General features: G+C 38.0%; 1 protein-coding gene across 2 annotated transcripts in view; it reads left to right on the top strand.

The window, feature by feature from the left end:
* Positions 1 to 23,361, top strand: part of NIPBL (NIPBL cohesin loading factor) — a 212,128-nt gene that overhangs the window by 62,112 nt on the left and 126,655 nt on the right. The window lies entirely within an intron of this gene.

The raw sequence follows: 23,361 nt of genomic DNA on the forward strand, positions 1-23,361 counted from the left end.
GCCTGCATTAAACTTGAGATGTGTTAATTTATTTCTTTACTTCATGACAGAACTCATTCTTGGCTCTTTCCCTTCCGGAGAAGCCCATGTTTTCTTTCTCCCTGTAACCTCTCTCTCTGTCTCCCTCATTTTTGTCTTGCCCCCTGTTTCTCTCCTCATGCTCCCTAAACAAAACTGTTTTTCTTCACAAAAAGTAAATTTTTGAATGTGTTAAATGTTGTTATTGGTACACTAGCCATAACCTTAAAAGTATTATAAACTGACAACTTTGTGCTAGAAGGCTTTTATCACCAAGCATGATGTTGATTGTGGACTTTAAGTACCCTTTTTGTAAAATTCAGTCACATTCCCTTTAGTATTTTTATAATGGATGGGTATAGAATTCTGACATGTGTGTGTATTAAAATGATAATACAGGTGGTTTGTTTTTTAGAGTATACATTAGTCCCCCAGTCCACATCATTATCCACTGTATGACTTTATGCAGTTTCAGTTACTGGTGGTCACCTGCAGTTTTCTGTTTGCTTGCTTGTTTGGGGGGCCACACCCAATGGTACTTAAGGCTTACTCCTGGCTTTGCACTCAGGAATTACTCTTGGTGGTGCTCCAGGGACCGTATGGGATGCCAGGGATCGAACTTGAATTGGCCATGCAAGGCAGATGCCCTTCCCACTGTACTATATAGCTCCAGCCCCAGGAATATTTTTTTCCCTGACAATTCTAAGTTTGTTTAGATGTCTCAGTATGTGACTAATTCTGGAGAATGTTCTGTGTGTGTTTAATTCTCAACATTCTTCAGGTGAGGTTCTCAATAACTAAGTTAGGTCAAGTTGGTTGATCATGTTTGCATCTTTTAGATCTTGGCTGATTTTCTCCATGATTCTAGTTCTTTAATCAGCTCTATCAACTTTCTGCTTCATGTGTTTGATGGCTCCGTTATTAGATGTGACTACATTTTCAAATGTTCTATCTTCCTTGTATATTGTTGAGTCTTTCATCATTGTGGAATAATTTCTCTTGGTCTTTGTTTCAATTTAGATACCTCAACATTCTTGTTATCAGTGTTCTTGTTGTTAGTTGAATAATTTTTTAATTTCTTTTACTTTCAAGCTTTATATCTAAGAAGCTAAAAGTGTGGTTTTTGTAGAAAAATGTTTCCAGGTCTTGATATTTTATTCAGTATGATAATCTCCTTTGAGTGGCATGTTAATCTATTTCCATTTAATGTGATTATTGATGTGATTGAATTTATGCCTACATTCTTCACTGCCTCCTTTTGTGTATATAAATATTCCTTTAGTTTATCATTTAAATTCCTCTATTGGAGATTGCTGTAAAGATTACCATATGCTCAAATTCACAGTCTACTTTTATAGTTGAATCTTTATCGTAGTATAGTGGTAGAAATGAAATTTAAAGTAGATTTGTCTTGACTACCAAGTTTAAGGATACTATTGTTTTCTAAATAATAAGTTTTTATACACTTATTAATGATTCTCTTTGTCTTATTTTTCTGAGCTACTACCTGTGGCATATTCAGTATGTCAAAAACAGTAACAAGTCTCACAGTGGAGACGTCACTGTTGCCCGCTTGAGCAAATTGATGAGCAATGGAAATACAGTAATGCAGTGATTCTATCAGTTGTATTAAGTTTATTGTGGTTGTTAGCTGTCCAGTACTTAGTTGAATTTATATCTACATGTAATAATAGGACACATTAATTTCTGCTCTTATTATTGCATTTCATTGTTACTTGCAATAAATTTTCAGTTTCCCCATAAAAATAGCTATATTAGGGATATATCTTTTCCCTACTGCAATCCTAATGCTTTATAAATTGCAGCATTCCTGTTTCTACGTAAAATAGGCAAGGTGGACTAATAATCCTTAAAATTTCTTTAGCTTTTAAAAAAATCCATGGTTCTATTTGGTCAAAAGTATCTGTGGAAATTACAAAATTTAATTTGATATGTTTAAGTGTATTTGTCCAGGCACCAGACATCTGAAAAGATAATCATAAAGACTTTTTCCATTCTGGACTTTGGTCTTAGAGGGCTGAGAACTTTCAAAAAGGAAAAGGAGACTTTTAAATATAGGAGCCATAACATCCTGAAAGTAGAAGTTTGTTTTAATAGATAAATGTTAATTCTTACAAAGAAATTAATTATTAATGTAATAATGTAGGACTGAGAAGGCTTTTTAATTATGGTTTCAAAAAACAAAAGGTAAAACAACCCAATTACATTTAATTAGGCACCAATAAAGATACCAAGTGGATCAAAAAACTTTTGTGTGTTTTAAATAGAGACTACCCTACAGCAGTGATCATCCCAGCAGTGTGCATCTGACTATGCTTGATCAGTGCTTGGACATGTGGTTCTTAGTAGCTACGAGTGCTATCCAACTGTGCTGGCTTACACATAGTTGTGGCTAAGATGCACACTTGCTTTATTATCTGAGTTACTTCCCTGACCCCAAACTGGGTTTTATTACTTAATCCTTGTTTCTTCATCTTATATAGCATTTATCTTTGATGACTAGGAAGTAATTAATGTTGTGTTTAGTTTTGCTTTCAGATCTCCCAATTGGTGCTCAGGAGGCATAGGGTGCACCAGCAATTTTCAGCCAATCTTGCAATTTAATGCAAGTTCCAGAGAAGTAAAGCTTCTCGGACCCTGCAAAGCCAGAGATTACTCAGCCCACCAAGGTGGTGCTGAGAGCCTCCAGGATGCTTGATGCTCGGGTGACCATATAGATGCAGGAATTGAACCTGGATAAAGTGCATGTTAGCCATGCACCCTAACCATTATATTTTATAGTCAAGTTTTGGGTTTTATTCTAGATTTTTGAAAGTAAATACCTAAGCTATATAAAATTTAATTAAATTTTTTTTATCCTTAATTGAAAGCATGGGGAAGTAGAGGGGAAGATGAGGGTTTAACTGAGATGTTTCTGTGGTTCTCTTTCTAATCAAAATAAACAATGTGTTTAACAATGTGTGAAAAATCATAGTTTCAGGATCACATATTTAACATGACTCTCGATATCATCATCTTAAAATGAACTTGTTCGGTATCTAGATATCAAATACTTTTTACTGTTGTTGGCCTGAATTTTTTATCTAATACATTTTTCTGTTTCTTTAGTGTTGTTGGCCCAAATTTTTTGTCTTATGTATTCTTTTGTTTCTACTTCATATGACCATCATTGGGCTAGGAATTAGAAGAAGATAAAAATCATTGAGATAAGAGTTTTACCCTCAAGCTGCCAATGAAATAATTAGACTATAGTTATGCATAATCAGATTCTGATTTATATGGGTATAATGCAGAAGTTCATTAAAGAAAAAGACTGAAATAAAATCGTTTCAGGGAAGAGAAGTGTGAAGGATGGGTATGGGTTTAATCTATTTAGAAAAAAATACAGTTATTGCCATGGAATTTGGACACAGCATGTGAGGGAATAGTGAAAAGAACAATCTGACATGAGAGGAAGACAGGAGTTTAGGAGGGAATAGGGGACTATCTATCTATATTTATTTATTTATTTATTTATTTATTTATTTTTGCTTTTTTTGGTCACACCCAGCAATGCTCAGGGGTTACTCATGGCTTTGCACTCAGGAATTGCTCCTGGCAGTGCTTGGGGGACCATATGGGATGCCGGGGATCGAACCCAGGTCAGCCACGTGCAAGGCAAACGCCCTACCTGCTGTGCTATCGCTCCGGCCCCTAAGGGACTATATTTAAGAGAAACTATACATTATGGAGAGTAAATGTGAGGATGTGTTAGAATTAAGTTTTTAGATTATTTTAAAGCTTGTTCTTTATTATAACTAGCTATGGATGTGAGTAATAAAAATTGTTTCAGAACAATTCATTGGAGCTTGGGAGAAAAGAGCTCAAAGATTTGGAAATGATGTGCAAAAGAAATTTTGGAAGAAGTATATATAGGACAAAATAATATGGTTTGAGAAATGATTAAAGATAACCAACCAGAGGATAAAGTAGTATAAAACCAAAGGATGATGTTGTAGGATTAAGGGTTTATTCCCAAGTAGTGAATATTGTGTTAGTATTTTTTTCTTTACCATCAACCTCCTTATTTATTTCTCTACCTTAAACTTAGCATACTTTCAAATTATTTACTTTATTGTATTGGAGCAATAGCACAGCAGGTAGGACGTTTGCCTTGTACGTGGCTGACCCAAGTTCGATTCTTCCGTCCCTCTTGGAGAGCCCGGCAAGCTACCTAGAGTATCCCACCCACATGGCAGAGCCTGGCAAGCTACCCGTGGTGTATTCAGTATGCCAAAAACAATAACAACAAGTTGCACAATGGAGATCTTACTGGTGCCCGCTCGAGCAAATCAATGAACAACGGGACGACAGTGCTACAGTGCAGTGCTACCTTAAACTTAGAGGTCAGTTGTAACTATTCAGTTGCACACATCTTCAGTTTTGTCCCCTTTTTGTCTTGAAAAGTAAATAAAGCCGTGATGACAGATTTCTTCTCACTTAATGAGCACTTTTTTGCACTGTTCACTCCTGATTGTCCCATACAAGTCTCCGCTCCTAAAATTTTCTAGCATCTCCTCTTTCTTCCTTAATTTTTGCTGATGAATCTATTGTTTCAAGGATGAAAATAATTGAGACTACCAGAAGAGTTTCCACAAGCACCTACAACCACTTTTGTTTGTTTTTATTTTTGCTTTTTTGCTTTTTTGGGTCACACCCAATGATGCTCAGGGATTACTCCTGGCTCGAATGCTGGGGATTGAACCTGAGTCTACAGGCAAGGCAACCGCCCCCATCTACAATCACATTTATCTCCCTACCATTATATAAACATATCTATTCTTTTATTATATAGGTTTTCTTCTGTTAATTGATTTGGGGAGTGGGGGTGTTGGGGCCACATGGGCTTACTCCTAATTCTGGACTTAGGGATCACTTCTTAGCCCAGAAGTGGGGCTTTTGGGGGGTCTGGAAATTGAATCTTAGTTGACTTCGTGCGAGGAAAGTGCGTACTTGTGGCACTATACTCAGACCTCATGTATTTTGGTTTTAAAGTTAGCCATTCCAGTTGTTTACTAGTGTCTTACTTCCTTGCATTCTCAGATAGCACTCCAGTTAGTCTCTATTATTTATTTCCTCCGCAATTGATCATTTTCTTAAGCAAACATGTGTTTCTCCCGTATTAAAAACTTTTCATTAAATTCTTCTGTTACTACCTAAATTGTCAGTTCCTTTTTAGAGAAATTATCTATATTCCTCTTCTATGATGCTTGATGCTCAGGTAACCATGTAGGTGCAGGAATTGAACCTGGATAAGGTGCATGTTAGGCATGCACTATATTTTTATAGTCCAGTTTTTGGTTTTATTTTAGATTTTTGAAAATAAGCCTTTCAAAATTTTTTTCTTAAGCCTGTATTAAGCAAGTTTTGACTCTACATTTAGCATTGCTGATAAATATACAGTCAACATACTGGTCGCTAGTGGCTTCCTCCTTGCAAGTATAATGGCTACTTCTCAGATTTTAGTAGTAAAGTGACTTAATTGATGGTTCCTTTGTTCTTGAAAACTTCTTCCACAGAGCTTCCAAAACCGTGTTTATTGATTTGGGGTGGGAGGTAGGAGACATACCCAGCAGTTTTCAGGGCTTACTTTTGGATCTATGCTTAAGGATTCCTGTTGGGAATCAGAGCACAGTTAGTTTAATTCTAGACAAGCTCCCTGAAACTGTGTTCTATTAGAATTGTTACATCAACATCACTGCCAGTATAAAAAAGATAATTTTCAAATTTTCATTTCAATCATTTCTTCTGACTCTAGAATATATTCTGGTATATTAATTTTTGAGAACTATCACAATTGCAACAGGTTTGTTGGCTTAAAACAACAAAAATGTATTGTATTTAGAAGACATCAGGGTGCCAACAGGCCCATCAGAGATTCCAAAAGTCTTTCTTGCCTCTTCCATCTTCTATTGGATCCAAGCAGTCCTTGACTGTGGCTGTATTAACTCCAGTCTCTGCCTCCATGTACCTGGCCTTTCTCTCTTGGTGTCTGTTTGAAATGAGATTATTAAATTAAAGGTAAATTTAATTCTGTATACACTTGCACACACACAAAGAATGAGGTTGAACATCTTTAGGAGCCATTTTATAATTTCTGTGTCTGATGAAAAACTGATCATGAGTCCTAAATTTGTGTTAAATTATTATACTTTGAACTATTTATTTCTTCTCTTCTGGCTTTAAAATGAAGATGTGAATTCATTAGTTTATTACGGAAATTACATTAGTAAACAATGTAAAATAGCTAGCCTATGCCTGGCACACAACTAATATGTAATAGGTACAATTTCCTTTCTCCCCATCCATATCTCAGAATATAGACTAAATACAGATAGGCAGATAGGCAGCCTGCTAAATGCATATATGCATTATCTTTTCTATCAAGATAATTTGTATGGCCAGAGAGATAGTACAATGCATAAGGCACTTACCTTGCATGAGGCTGACTGGGGTTTGTTCTCTGATACTTTATGGTATGTTGTTTAGAGCCCCACCAGGCGCTAGTGATCCCTGACCAGAGCCAGAATAATCCAGGAGTACCTCTGGGTATGGCCCCCAAACAAAAACCAAAAGATAACTTATGATGTACTTAAAAGTGTAGGCAATACAAATGTCAACTTTTTGGTGTTCCAATTCTAAAAATTGCAGTACAGAATATTTATCTGTAGTTACAACTTCTGAAACTTGGGACCTTATTCAATCCCCTCATCAAATGAGTTAGAGTAGAATCAGACTTTCATTTCATTTTTTAAAAAATTTATTGTAAGAGTCAGAGAGATAGATAGTGCCAGGTTTAAGGTGCTTGCCTTACACACAGCCAACCAAGGTTCAATTCATATATACAGTCCCACAAGCCCCACTAGGAGTGATTCCTCAGCCCAGAGCCAAGAGTAAGCCCTTACAGAGGCTTAGGCAGGTATGGCCTAAACCCCTGTAATTTAAGTAGTGTGTTACAATAGTGTTGATGTTTATAATTTTAATGTACAAAATTACTATATCTCACTAACACCAAAGTCTGCAAGACCCTTCACCCCTAAACTTATGTTACATGTAGTCTGATTAAGACTTCTGTGTAGAAGTGAGAACTATTTTGGTTATCATCTTAAACTTCATAAAATTATCTCTTCCTTACTTTGATAGAATGGTAAAGCATATATCTTTGTCTGCCTTCAGTAATGCAAGTTTTTTACATTTAATCATATTCTATTTCACCTCAGTTTTTCAAAAGCCCTCTCTCTTTGTATTCATGCAGGATCACCCTAATGGATGGCATATTGGGTGCCATCCATTCCTCTGAATATTTAAAAGTTTACTCTTAGATTATACTATACCATTAGAGATCTGTGTCTGGGTTATATTTTTTCAGCTCTTTGTAGATTTTCCATTATTGAATTGTGAATCTAAGATGTAATTTTAAAAATACATTAAGGAAAAAGTTACCCCAAGATAGATATTTGTGTTATTGTTTTTCCCCCAACTTTGTTTTGGGGCCACACCCTACAGTGCTTGGAGCTTAATCTTGACTCTATCCTATACTCAAGAATCACTCTTGGCGAGTCTCAGGGGACCATATGGGGTGCCAGGAATCTTACCCTGGTCAGCCGAGTGCAAGGAAAACACCCTACCCGATGTACTTTGCTCCAACCCCAGATCCTAAGTTTCTTAGGAATACTTACGAATACTTTTCTTAGGAATACTTTCAAAGACTTTCCATATGTCATCTTTAGTGTTCATGAGGACTGGTAAAATTTCAGGTTATAGTGTCTTGCTAAACTTTTGAAAAACTGATTAGTTTTATCGAATAAACTTTTTTCTTCATTGTTTTGTTAACTAGGGAGCTTAATTATATTGAAACTCTAGTAATTTTGGAGAATAATAATATGTTTCTTTCTATGATGTTTCCCTTGTCCATTGTATTTCCTTTGTTGTTTTGATGACCAGTTATGCACTTGGCTATAGTACTTGCCAGAGACTGAGCTCTTCTAGTTGTTCTAATACACATGCTCCAAGGACTGTGTATCTGCCATAGTGCTGAAACATTTTTAGTTGCTGTATTCACTGGGCCTCAAATACTTTAGCCATGGCCTTCCTTGCACAGCTAAGAGAACGAGAAAGAGAGAATGAAAGGGAAGTGGAAGGAAAGGGAGAGGGTAAGGATTTGTTGACTATGGTGCTGAGAGTGCCAGACAGCAGAGTCGCTGATCGCTCTCTCATCACATGTGGGTGCCACTGGAGATAGAACTCACAGACTTAGCCTTGCAAAGTGTGTACTTTTGCTGCTGACCATCCCTAGGCCCAGTACCATTTTAATTTTTTTTATCTATAAATGTATGCTTTACTTTAAACTCTGAGTTTATTTTTTTTATATCATATATATTTTAAAGCTACCTTATAGGATGAAGGTAGGTTGTGCTGTGTGTTGGGAACATACATGTATATTACACACCTAATGCTCAAAACCAGAATCTGAAAGTTTCACTACATACTCCCTGTCTCTCATTGCTTCTTTAGTACATTTTTTACCTTTTTATTTTTCCTACCTCGTTATCCCTGCCTCTGTGCTCAGGGATCATTCCTGGTGGGCTCAGCGGGCCAAGTGGAATGCCAGGGATCAAACCTGGGTTACGTGTAAGGCTAGCTCCTACACGCTGTAATAGCTCTCCAGCCTTCATCTGACAGTTCATATAAACTGTTTGGCTCCCAAACAGTGTTCATGGGACTCTAGGGGTAACTCCCCATGATCAGTCATTCGCTGAGACTGAATACTTGGCCAACTTTGCTATTGCTTCAATGTTATAGTCCAAGGATACAGTGCTATTTAGTCCCTGCAGTGCTGAGGATCACCAGATCACCCAGATAGCTCCCAGAGGCCTTCAGGGTCACACCCAGCAATGCTCAAGGACTTCCAGAGATGCACTTGGCAATGCTAAATTTGCCAGGCATGGAACGTGGATCAGGTCCAAGAAAGGCATATATCTAACTCTACTACACTATCTCCTAGCCCATCTGACAGTTTCTATCAAGCTTTCAAAATTCAGTGCTGGTGACATCTTCCTCAAAATCCTTTATTGTGACCACATTAGTTATCATTGTGGCCCATAGATCAGTAGTATCATCTTGGAAACCTGTTAGAAATGTTAATGCCTTGGGTATTACTCAAATCCATCAAATTACAGAAAGAAGGGGAGGGGTTAGTGGTGAGGTACAACAATCTGTTGAGCCTTTAAAAAAAATAATTTGTTTTTAAGGGTTTGGGCCACACCCAGCAATGCTCAAAGGTTACCTCTGGTGCTGCACTTAAGAATCAGCGCCAGTGGTGCTCTGGGGACCTTATGGTATGCCAGGAAATCAAATTCTAGTCTGCTGTATGCAAAGCAAGCACCCTACTTGCTGTACTCTCTCTCAGGCCTCCTTGAGCCTGGTTTTTAAATTTTAACATTTTAGGGTTGGAATAACCTGGGACTTGTTAAAATTCTAGCTCTCTTTCCTGCACACCTTGGATTTGGTGAGTGTGATAGATTGCACTATAACAGCTTCACTTCTTTGTGTCCCACTTGTCCCCATATTCGAGCCCTTTCTTATGGATTTGCAGTTTCTCTAACACTTAAGAAGCTCAAGAATTACTTCTATTCCCCCTGACTTTGTCATATGTCACTGGACATCTCACGCTTTGGCCATTGAAAATTTTGAATGGCATGACTAAAGAGAAATTAGACTTTGGTTTACACTTTTGTGTCTTTGCCACCTCTATTAAACAAATATGTTCCAAATAGTCCCAGTTTTAGGAGATCTACAGACTATAGTTTTAAGCAACTTGAGTCTTCTGTTGTATGAAATTAAGTTCACCTAGGAGTAAAGTTGTGGGACTTTTAGCAGACAGTGTCAAGTTATTACCTAAAATAGTTTATGCACTTATATTTGCATTATATGAGAACTACTGTTATTTACTGTGTTTTATTTGCTTTCGGAAGCCATATTCAGTTGTGCTCAGGGCTCTGCACTCAGGATCACTCGTGGTGGACTCGGGGAGACCTTCAGGGGTCCTTGGGGATTGAACCTGGGTCAGACAAGTGCAATGCAATCACCCTACCTACTATACTATTCCTCTGTCACCCTCCCACTCCCACCCTACTCCCATGTTCTTATTTCAATAGTAGAAATTAGTGTTTTTTATTTTAATCAAAGACCAGAGAGATAGTACCCGGGTATTGCACTTGCACCAGACTGACCCAGTTTCAGTCCTGGGAATCACGTACTGTCTATCCTCCAAGCGTCACTAGGAGTGATTCCTAGGGAGTAATTCCTGGGCACAGTAGAGTGTGATCCCAAAACCAAACAAAACAATTTCAGTGTAGTGATATGTCATTGTGGTTTTAATTTGAATTTTCCAGAAATCTTTGGGGAAGTGAGATAAATTGATTATAATATTCTTGGATGATGTTGTCAGTTTTATTAGTGTTATGTCAGTCTCATGAGTTGGGATATTAATAATTTACAGTAATCAAGGCAGTGTGCTTTTATCAAATTAGATAATACATTGACTAAATAGGAAGAAGGATCAAAATACATAATCTTACATAAAGAAACATGTTTTACAATTAGTGAAAAGGCAGATCATGTGAAAATTGATAGTATCTACAGCAAATGATACCGGAACAATTATATATCCATACCCTTACCCCAAAATGAAATTTGATAGTACATGTCCAAATTTCTAGGAGAAAATGTTTGTGACTTTGGGTAAAACAAATTTCTTACAATAAAAATTTTAAGATTATAAAAACTAATTAGATTTTATCAGAAATTTACCTTTCACCAAAAAATTTAGAAGTACTGTTCACAGATTGAAAAGACAGGGAAAAGAACTCAGAATATGTGGGATAATATTTATTAAGTAAAGAATGTTTGTTAACAGTTTTCACATAAAAACTGATTTCTTAAAACTTACTGATTTAGTATTTGGCTCTGTTATCAGTTTCAACTCTAGAATTGTATCAACAGCAGCTGTGGCTTTTTTCTTTTTTTTTTAATCATTAAAATTTTTTTTATTAGTTTAGGTAACCCGGTCACAATACTTTAGAATTTATGGTATTGATTGCTCAACTATTATACCCCAGTACCACCAAAGTGCCCAAGACCTTTCATCACTGACCTTCTCCCCACTCCCCGCACTGTTTGATACTATTTGGTTGTTGTTGTTGAGCACAACCAGCTGTGCTCAGAGTTTACTCCTGACTTAGAACTCAGTGATTACTCGGCTTTTTTCTGTATTAAAAATAAGTTTAAAAATTTCAAAGAATTTTCATTCGGTACATATAAATCATACCCCCAAATACAATACTAAGATTGCTAACTTCTGCTTACTGGGTTTTAGTTGGATGTAATGAGTAGGATACAGACAGGTGAGATGTGGATAGATATAAATATGGCAGTCATCAGCATACAGGTGCTATTTTTAAATCATGAAATTAAAATCATCAGCAAGTGCATATAGGAAGATTACATAGACTCAGATAAGGATTTCGGAGTTAATTGACATTATATAAAGAAAAATCAGGAGAATATATTGTTCTGGAAAACAGTTGTTTAGAAAGGAGTGATCAGCTGCTGAAAGCTTGGCAAAATCAGATCACATCTGAAATTTGTTCATTGCAATTTGTCCATCGCATTTGGCAACATTAGATGTATTATTAACCATAGAAAAACATCTGGTTTATTGAGGAGAATAAAAACACAATATGATTGTGAGAGGAAGCAGAAATGTAGTAGTAGTAGACAGTTGATGTAATTTTGCTATGAAAGACAGCAGAAAATCTGAGTAGTTGGTGGAGCGTGGGAGTCAAGATTGATTTTTCTGTTTCTGTGGAAGTGGGATTTATCAGCATATATGTGTTTATATGCTGACTGAGATGATAATCCATTAAGATGGCAAATTGATGATGCAGGAGATTGATGAAGCATTGCTAGAATAATACCTTTGAATGAGAGGAGGAAATAGATCAGTATGCAGACTGTAAGTGGCCTGTGAATTTATGCGAAATTATATATGGGGATCAGAGCCTACACCTGGTTCTGTGTTTAGGGGTTGCTTATGGATGGTGTTCGGAGGACCATATGAGATATTGAGACTCAAACTGGAGCTGATGCTTTGGCTTCTGGATTTTTTCTTTATTTTGTTATTATTTTTAATCATATAATTTGTGCTTAACTCTTCTCAGTTGCCTTTTTAGTACTTCAGTGATTTCTGGGAGGAACGGTTGTTAGGACTGAAACCTGGTGGTGCTTAGAGGTTTCTCCTTGCTGTGCTAGGGAACCATGTAGTGCCAAGAACCAAACCCAAGATTCCCACAAAAAAAAGTACTTTAGGGGCTGGAGTGATAGCACAGCAGGTGGGTGTTTGCCTTGCATGCAGCCGACCCAGGTTCGATTCCCAACATCCTGTATGGTCTCCTGAACACCGCCAGGAGTGATTCCTGAGTGCAAAGCCAGGAGTAACCCCTGAGCATCGCCAGGTGTGACCCCCCAAATTTTTTTTTAAAATAATTTTTTAAAAAAAGAACTTTAGCCCTTGAGCTGTCTCCTTGACACCAAGTAATGATCTTAATCTGGTGAATTGGAGGAATTTCTGAAATACATTTCATTTCTTCTTCTACCAAATTGTTGGAAAGAATTTATTGTTCTAGTGATTGTGACATATATGAGAATCAAAAATCAACATAGCCAGGGTTTTTCAATTGTAATTTTAGAGTAGCCAAATTCCAAGTAGCTTATAGCATTACATACCTTTATAATTTGATATTACTCTAGAAGTCTTGGCATAAAGAACTTAGAATCTTGCCTTCTGATAATGTTGAATACTCAATTTAGGAAAACTTTTCAACTTTTGATGTACTTATTACACAAAGAAACATGATTAAAAATTTTTTTATTGGGACTGGAGTGATAGTGCAGCGTGTCGTGCACTTACCTTGCCCTTGGCCAAGCTGGGTGTGTTCCCTGGCACTCCTGAGCCCACCAGAGCCCCAGGAGTAAGCCCAGAGCACTGACAGGGGTGGCCCAGAAACCATAAACAAGACAACCCCCAAAACAAAAAAGAAGGAAAAAGAAGTTTGGTTTTGGTTTGGGGGGTCACACCCAGTGGTTCTCAGGGGTTACTTCTGGCTCTGTACTCAAGGAATCACTCCTGGTGGGCTCGTGGGAACCATATGTGGTGTTCTGGATCAAACCTAGGTAGGCTGCACTCAAGGCATGCACCCTACCTGTTGTACTGGCCCAATTTAAAAAAAATTTTAGTAATTGAAAGTGTGCCCTCTTGTGGACTGTTGAGTAATCTTACACGAAACTTCTCAAATCAGATAAAATTGTGTATCATCAAATTTATTATGTTCAGTTTGAGATTTACATGTAAATGTTCTTTAAAACCTATATCTTTTTAATATGAAATTTATCGTTGTGTGTTTTGCATTTCTAATAACATTGAACAGGAAATAGTCTCATGATTCAAACTATAATCTCAGTCTTTATGAAAGATTCATGTTAGGCCTTTTTCTTTGCAGTGGAAAGGTGGTAGTAATACATTGGTGTAGGGAGGGGGACTTGGAATTCAGATAGCTTATAGATGCACTTAGAAATTCTCCATGGTCTCATCAAACTAAATTTTTTTAAAATAATCAAATTTTAGCAATCATAACTTTTTTCTTTATTTATCTATACTTTTGTATATTTTATTATGATCTGATAGCTTGTAACTGCTTTGCAGGCCTCTACAAATCAGTTTAGCTGGGAAATCTAAAATAATATTGGTTAAAATTGACTTGTATAAAAATGTATGTGGATTAAATTGATAAGACCTATGAAGGGAGAATTTTACTTCTCAAGTAACATACACATATCTTTTAATTATGATTTGAACACCTTAAATCTTATATCAGTTTATGTATTACTTGTCATGTACTAATAATGTGCCTTTTATTCATAACATACTTAAATAAATTATATAGCTAAATGATTGAAATATACTCACACATAGCACATTAGTTTTAATCCAGAATTGTGGGCTACTGGGAATTTAGGGTTCCATAGAACTTTGTTTTATTTTGCAGTTTTATAATTTAATGGAAATAATTTAAACCTATAGAAAAATGCTGTTCTTTAAGAAGCAAGAATTTTCACAGTACAGCTATTGGGAAATGTTTGCTTTTGAACTCGAATTTGAGGAAGAACCTTTGGAAGTATCTTAATGTGAAAGTTGTTTTTAAACAGTAGGCATTAAAATGGAATCTGAAGATAGCTCGACTAAAGGGAAAGGATTATGTTAGGGATATGGCACTCTCTAGAGGACTCAACATTACCTATTTAAAATAGTAGTACAGCAGAGATGCTGGAGGGAGTACAGCAGGTAAGTTGCTTGCCTTGCACGTGGCCAAACCAGGTTCCATCCCCCATAAACCCGTAGGGCTCCTAGAGCCAGCCAGGAGTGACTCCAGAGCACAAGGCAAGGCGTACACCCTTAGCACTGTTGTTGGCCCCCCAAAAGCAAAACAAAAAAAAAGTACAGCATAGTTTCTTTACATCTCTGACTATTAAAGATTCATATTCTGTATTTCCTAGAACTTGAAACAATCTGTTGTTAAGTCTATACTATTAAATGTGATAGAAGAGAAGTAGTAAAAGCTTAAGGTACTTGTCTTGCTTATGGTACTTGCTGCACCATGACCAAAGTTCTAATGCCAGCACCACTTATGGTCCACTAAACACTACAAAATGTAGTTTCTGAGAACCACTGGGTATGGCTTCTCCACCTTCCTACCTCAAAAAGCCCCACGTAAATGTGTGTAATATAAGTTGAGCTGATAAAAATTTATTAGCTTTATGCCTACTCTTTTTACTCATAAAAAGAAAAAAACTATCAAGAAGACTATTCACTAAGTATTTGACATGTGTAAAAAAAATTGGCTCACTCATGGTGACCTCAAATGACAATACAGTGTGAAGTGTACTGACTAGATTAATCAGCTGTTACCGATATGATCACAGCTTCTCTGATGAGTGATTTTCTTTACCTTTTGTTGATTTTTTCTTCTGTTTATACCAGTCCAGATGTTTCTAAATTTTTTGTGTTTTTCCAGTTATGCATGAGAATGGAAGATTTGGTTACAAAAAGTCAAATTTCATCTGTGCTGTATGTTTATTGTATGTGTGTATAGATCAAGGCATTTGGATTTGTTTCTTGATCTATACCCAGCTGTCCTCAGGTCTCTATAGACTTCATTTTTGTCTCTGAAAATGGAGTTAAACTGAAAAAGTTAACCCTTTTATGTTGTCTCTAGCCTGCCTCACTTATTCCTATGATGTCGTCAGCCCTCTGTGGGGCACTCCTTATCGATTGCTATCATTCTAATCATTTAAGATATAAATACTATACATAAGGGAGTTCCCACAAAGATCCCTGACCGTTGTCAGTAGTTTCACAATATATCTTGGGCTGGAGATATAGTGTAACAGGTGAGATGCATGTCTTGCACACAGCCTACTTGTGTTCACCCTGACACCACATATAATAGCCTCTTGAGCATTGCCAGTAGTGATGCCTGAGTACCAAACCACAACTGAGACCTGAGGACAGCTGGGTATGGATCAAGAAACAAATCCAAATGCCAAATGAAGGAATATCTTGAAATAACTTTTTTTCAAGCATAGACTGTAATTTTCATACAAAATGTATTTTAAACAAGAATGGCTTCAACCACAAATTGATACTTTTCATTAGCTATATATCTTGTATTTTTGTGAACTTTAAGACTAGAGTTCAAATTTGATGTATATTGTGGAAGGTATTATAATATGGAATAGTTACACTAATATTGGGTTAGACTTTAGTTCAATGATTCTTTCCCAATCCCTGTTCCACATCCCCACAGATAGAAGATATACTCTCCTGGAGTGATAGCACAGCGGTTGGGCGCTCGAGGCCTTTCACGCGGCCGACCCGAGTTTGATTCCTCCGCCCGTCTCGGAGAGCCCGGCAAGCTACCGAGAGTATCACGCCTGCACGGCAGAGCCTGGCAAGCTGCCCGTGATATTGGATATGCCAAAAACAGTAACAATAAGCCTCTCAATGAGAGACGTTACTGGTGCCCGCTCAAACAAATCGATGAGCAACAGGATGACAGTAACAGTGACAGTAACAGAAAATGTTATACATGACTGAGTTTATTTGTCCATTTTTGTGAGAAAAATTATCAGTTCAATGTAAAAATTCATAGAGTATTTGCTTACTCGTATAATCTTTTATCCAAGACTGATTTTCTTGCACTGCTCTATCGTGTAGGATAAAGAAGAAAGGTGGATTTAGAAGTACACAGAAAAGTGAACTGAGTACTAGTGTAGTTATAAATAAGGAGTTTGATTTCATAATGTCATAGTCTCCTTATTTGGTAGTTCCATGATATATTTTACTGAGCAACATTTAAATTTAGTGTTTCAGTAAAACTGTAAATAATGTTTGTAAAAAAACAGGCATATCTACGTCTATAATTTTTGAGTTGGCCTAACAGCGTCTTAGAGGGCCTGCTTTGCAAGTGTATAGGTATGTAGTGTGGATCCTGGCAGCTCTGATCTGCCATCTCAATGCTGCTAGCACTTCCTGTCCTTACCATATCAGGTTGCATGTGAGTACCACACAAAAACAAGAGGGTGTGACCCCCGTCAAGTACCAGAACTGAAAAGAAATGCCAGCAGAATCACCATGCAGTATGAACTCTGGTATGCATATAGTGACCACCGCAGTATCCCCCAACAGGCACCATAACCATAAGTTGTGTGCCTTAACCAAGAGTGCAACCCCAGAAAGCACTGCAACCAGGCATAATTTGAAAACTCCCAGTCACCACAGTAATAAAGAAAACAGGGGAGGGGGATAATCTCATTGAATCACTACAAATTTCAAAGTTACAAAATGAGTTTCAGCCGTACAGTGTTACAATACCAGTCCCTTCACCAGTGACCACTTCCCTCCACTGTTATCCCCAGTTTCCCTCCTGCTCCCCAGCCTGCCTCTGTGTAAGCAGTTTATTCCTACTTTGAACTCTCCAGAGTGATGACTGTGTCCTATTATACCTTTCCCTGGCCTATCTTTCCTATCGATGCCACTGCTCACGCCCCCTAGTGGTAAGCTTCCTACTGTAAACCTATTATCTTCTCATTGATTGTATTGTTTGGGGTCATTTGTTACTGCACAGGGAGAAATAAATTTTAAGTAAGACTACTTCTACCAGGGATATGACTCAGTTGTCTACATGTCTTGCATGTGGAGAACTTGGATTCAGTCACTGGCACCGCAAAAACAGGGGCAGGTGGTGGTAGGGGTAGAAAGTACTTGCAGCACTATCCAGAATTGCCAAAAACATTGGAAACAATTCAGATGTCCAAGAACAGATCACTATATAAAGAAACTATGGTACATATACACAGTGAAATATTATTGGCCTTAAAATATAAAATCATGCAGTTTGTTGCTGTATGGGTGGGTCTGGAGAGTAGCCTGCCGAGTGAAGTTAGAGAGTAGCGAGAACAACACAGAGTAATCTCTCTCATGTGGGATGTAAAGAAACAGAATAGTGGAATAGCAAATCTCGAAAGGCAGCAGAAATGAGGGACACAAGATCTAGTCTTCATTAGGAAGCATGCCACTTGTGTGTGGGAGTGATGGTAGAGAGAACAGGGAAGGAACAGTGCAACAGTGGAGAAGGGAAATGTTCTAATGGGAGAAGGGGGTGCTGAAATGTAGTAAAGTATTATGCATAAAACCTTATTGGCAACAGTACTGTAAGCCACAGTGTCAAAAGTTATTTTAAGAGGTACCTCTTCTAGAGGCACTTGAGTGGGAGGGGGAGACATTGGTGGAGGGAAGTAGACACTGGAAAAGACTGAAAGCCAATCATGAGTAACTTTGTAATTTGTAATGAATTAATTTTAAAAAGCAAAGGAAAAGATTCCTAAGAGTATTCACGACAAAAGTAAGATGTAAAAAAAAAAGTGTAATAAATGGTTTACATCTATTGAGCCCTTTTCATACACACCCAACATAATTCTAAGTACTTTGCATATTTTAGCTCATTCAATAAAAGTATACTTACATATTGCCTCATACTTTACAGGTGAAGAGTTTAATGTGTAGAGAGAATCAGTTAATATTTCCTATGCATTTTTGTAGTTCTGTGATGCTAAATCCGTATGTCAAAAGGGCCTGCATATGACTTCTGCTTTGTGACTTAAGGTAAATTATCCAGTGTCATTGTTTCATTTAAATAGAATAAAGGAATTACATGAGCGTTCATGGAAAATATAACCTTTTTAGACTTCATTTTTGTTCTCTTAAATGTTATTTTGACCTATTTTTTACCACTAAAAGCGAAATTGTTCAAACAAGACATAGTTTGACTATATGCTGTAAAGTGGCCATCTCTCCAAAGGTAGATGGTCACTTGGATAGGTGGTCACTGGGCAACATAGTAGATAGATGGACTATCTAGTAGATAGGTGGAGCATCTATCTACCAAAGTTTATTTACCATTGCATTGTCATAATATATCAATGTTCTTTTATTTTTATTTTTGTGTGCACGAAGAAGTCAAATTTTAAAGTGGAATTAAATGAGCAAAAATTAAGGTTTTTAAAAATCTTGGCAAGTGCTTAAAAGTTCCCTTCAGACTAATTATAATGGGTTAAAAACGAGAGTTTACTGTAATATGTTTCCCTAATTAAGCATATTTGAATTAAATCTCAAGTTATTTTAAAATTAGTTTGAAATGATTATTCATATTTTTTGTTTAATTTAGTAGTTTTGCAACAGTTAGTTTTTGTCTACTTTCTATTGCTAGATTTATTTTGGCTATGTTATCAGTTAAGTAATTGTAAGTGAGCTTACCTGGGACTAGAACAATGATTGATAGTACTGTGGTGAGATATATACTTGAATTTTCAATATGATATTTAAATCATTTAGAAGAATTGAAAAACGACCTTTTCCTATTTCACATACTCTCATAAACATACGTTGTCTAGTTTCATTTCTTTTTTTTCCCCCTCTTTTTTTGGGGGAGGTTTGGGTTGAGCTGTGCTCAGGGCTTATTTCTGGATCTGTGCTCAGAGATGGATCATTCCTGTCCGTGCTTAGGGAACCATATGTGGTACCAGTTGTTGACCAGGTCGACTATGTACAAGGCGAGCACCTTACCCACTGCACTATTGCTCCAGCTCTGTATTCATTGTTTTATTTCAAGTTTGTCACCACATCTGAGATTAGATTTGCTATTTTTCTATTTCTCTAAATCTGCAACTTTTGTATTGATGACACCAAATTCAGGTTTTACCTAGGCCAGTTGTCCAGTTGTTTCTAAAGTGGACTATATCTCTCCCCTGGGAAGTGCTGAAACAAAGGATACACCGGTGAAGGGGGGTGGGTAGTTGCCGCGGCCCACGTAGCCAACTTGAATCTTGGCCGGAGAGAGGGAATGAGAGTTGAGTGGGATAGGGAGGACTGCATGCAATATACGGCATACAGCAAGTTTATTGGAATCCAAGCGGGTTTATATAGTCTTCCTTTAGCAATAATCAGCAGGTTACATAAGTGGCATAAACATTATTAAGTGGTGAGAGCATCTTTATTTTTGCCAATCTTACTTGTTTTTCGGTTCCTTCTCTCAGCCTTGAGAAACATGGGAAAGCAGATGTGGCCTTGAGCATGGCCATGGCAGACGTGAGCCAATCCTCCCTTCACCTCCTCTCGAGTCCAGCTGCCAGAGCATGGTGGCCCTTCAACTTTTCTCTCAAGGCAGGTCGCCAGAGCGTGGTGGCCTTTCGACCCCCTTTCCAGGCTGGCCGCCAGAGCATGGTGGCCCTTCGGCCGCCTGTCAAGGTCGGATGTCAGGGGATGACTGACTCGCCCTCATGCCACGTTTCTCCATACCCATTCCTGTTTACAGGAACTAAGGTAGGGGGTGCCTAGGCCCCCTCCTCACCCAGTCCCTGTTTACAGGGACAGAGGCAGAGGGTGCCCAGGCCCGTCCCCAACAGGTAGTAACCTCTGGTTAACTTGGACAGCACTTTTTGTTTGTTTGCTCAAAGTAGATTTCCAGGAAGGACACTGACTGATATTCCCCACCTCTGCTGCTGCTGCCCTCCTGCAAGCCCCCATCGGCCCCAGCTTCTCCCTCAAAAAGAGGTAGTAGGCCAAATAAGTGCTGTATCCTAGACTCATGGCAGTGTGTGTTTTATTTTTCTGCACACAACTACATTTCTATTTTTACTGACCTCATTATTGATCTTAACGTACTAGATTTTTATTATGATCTAGTAATTGTTCACCATTTACAAAATTTTTTGGTGGGGATATAGTAAGAAAGTTTGTATTGAAACTTAATTAGAAAGATGAGAAGGGAAAGAAAGGGAAACATACATGATCCAGAGAGAACACAGGCTTCTCCAAAGTGGAAATAAGGAAGCAAAGAAACATAGACAAACAAGCGAGGTGTTCAAGGGAGACCATTCATAGATTTTTAAGTAAAGAACTGACAAAGACAGTTCTAAATCACTCATCATAATCTTCTTACCCTCTGGTCATTCTGCAGATGTTCCAGAGATATTGACGTGTTTTTTGTGGGTTTTTTTGTTTGTTTGTTTTGTTTTGTTTTGTTTTGTTTTTTTGCTTTCTGGGTTACTCCTGGCTCTGCACTCAGGAATTACTCTGATGGTGCTCGGGGTACCATATGGGATGCTGGGAATCAAACCCGGGTTGACCGAGTGTAAGGCAAACGCCCTACCCACTATTCTATCACTCCAGCCCCCAGAGATAGTAACTTTTAACTTCAGTTTTCAGTAGCTTCTTTTTTTTTTTTTGGTTATATTTTTTTCTTTTGCTTGGAGCTATACTAGCCTTACTCCTGGCTTTGTGTTCTATGGCCCCTCCTGGGGCTTGGGGGACCATATGTTGTGCTAGGGATCAAACCTGGTTTGGCTGTGTGCAAGGCAAGCATCCTACCTATTGTACTATCACTCCAGTTCTCAGTAGCTTCTTAAAAGATTTGTGTATTTTCACAGAGTCAGGTAAAACAAACTTTGCTAATTCAGAACCAGAAATGCCATCTCTGATTAGTTAGGGGTATGTAAATTCATTCTTAGGATTCTAGAAATGCTATTTGTTTGCTTTATTGGGTGCAGGCATTTCCTGCACAGTGATTTCACAGAACTCAGGGGACCATGCAGTGCCAAGGATCAGATCTGGGGCTCCCACATATAAACCATGTGCTCTAGTTCCTTGAGCTATTTTCTTGGCCTGGAATAATGTTTTCTTGATGGACTCTGGTCACTTTCCAACACAGAGCAGCAATATTTCCTGAGATGACTCATATTCATCAAGGTCTATTCAACTAAAACTGCAAGTTCATTTCTAACCAGTTTTCAGCTTTCTTTGAAATCTTGGATTACAGCGAAATCAGCAGAGCTTAGCAGTGAGGTGTAAATTTACTTTTCAGTAGTCATCTACTTTGTTTTTAAGATATGTGCATCATTATTTATTTTCCTTCTCTTCCAGTGTTGAGTTGACTTTAGACTCTTTAGATGTTTTATTATATCACTAAGAAATTTTTGAAAAAACCACAGTCTTGTTGTTAGATTTATGTAATGTAAATTAGGCTTAAAAAACCCTCTTGCTTAGGTTTGGGTCATCATAACATAATAGCAAGTAGTTTTTGTGCTGTTCTTTATAGTATTGAATTTACTGATATCCCGCCTTCCCCACTCCCATTATTAGCAACAGATTGGAAAGTGCTTATTAGCCTAAACTTAGAAGAAAAAAAAAGCATTGTGTTTCAGTGTCCTCTGTGAGGGTGTCCCCTTTCCCCAACCTGCCCTCTTTCCTTCCCTGTTAGTGCTACAGTGAATAATGGTCATTTACTGGAGTGATAGCACAGTGGGTAGGGTGTTTGCCTTGCAAGCAGCTGACCCGGGTTCAGTTCCTCCATCCCTCTTGGAGAGCCTGGCAAGCAACTGAGAGTATCCTGCCCGTGTGGCAGAGCCTGGCAAGCAACTGAGAGTATCCCGCCCGTGTGGCAGAGCCTGGCAAGCTACCCGTGGCATAGTCAGTATGCCAAAAGCAGTAACAAGAAGTCTCACAATGGAGACGTTACTGGTGCCCACAAACCGATGGACAATGGGACGACAGTGCTACATTTGGTTGCAGTGCTCGCACTCTTGGTTGTGGTGATCATTATTGGGGTACAGATTTGATTGTGATGTGCCAGAGATCATATACTTCGTTGCTGGGAATGATAGCCAAGCCACCAGACCCACCTGTGCTTACAGGATGGTGCTGGAGATCAAACTTGAAGCCTCATACATGTGAGTTGTGGGAGCTATCTTACCTACCCAAATCCCTGGCCCCTTTGAGGCTTTTGATTCTGATTTTGTTTTGTTTGTTTTTTTAAAGCACTGGTTGACTGTTAAATATTTGGTATCTCTTTAAATTTCTGTAGTGATTAAGAATTGAATTTATGACTTCAAAATTAAGGCCACAGGGAACTGGTGAGATAAGGCATTTGCCTTGTATGTGGCTGACCCGGGTTCGATTCCCAGCATCCCATATGGTTCCCCAAGCACCGTCAGGACGAATTCCTGAGTGCATGAGCCAGGACTAACCCTTGTGCAAAAAAAAAAAAAAAAAAAAGAAGCAAAATTAAGGCCACAGTGTAGCAAAAGGTCAGCTTTAGGATATCTCTTCATAACTATCTTTTCTGTCATATTTCCTGGCATACTCCTTTAGTAGGCTTCTATTAGCAAATGTTAATCATTCATTCATGGAAGGAAAGCAGTGATTTCCTTTGCAGGTTATAGTTATTACCTTAAGAAGAATTAGGGTGCTAGCCTTCCTAACAGAGTTCCTATGGATACTTCATAACTCTTTAAATAAATTTGTTTTACACACTAATAAATATGTCGTATTTATCATTTTTTAAAAAAGGAGAGGAGCAAGGGAGATAGTATAGGAGTCAGTATAACAAGCAGGACCTTGGTTTAATCCCTGGCCGTCCTGATCTCCCAAACACTGCCAGGTATAACCCTCAAGGCCCCTGAGTACCACTTGTGTCATCCTCGTGGTTCCCAACACTGCAGGGCTCAAGCTGCAATGCATTCTTTGTCCTAGCATTGAGTTGTCTTGACTCATTTGGCCAAGCACTTGGGCGTGCTATCTTTCCTCCCCCCAAATGTGGGGGAAAAAAATTC

This window comes from Sorex araneus, chromosome 1 (assembly GCF_027595985.1).
Source record: "Sorex araneus isolate mSorAra2 chromosome 1, mSorAra2.pri, whole genome shotgun sequence".
NCBI classification, from domain to species: Eukaryota; Metazoa; Chordata; class Mammalia; order Eulipotyphla; family Soricidae; genus Sorex; species Sorex araneus.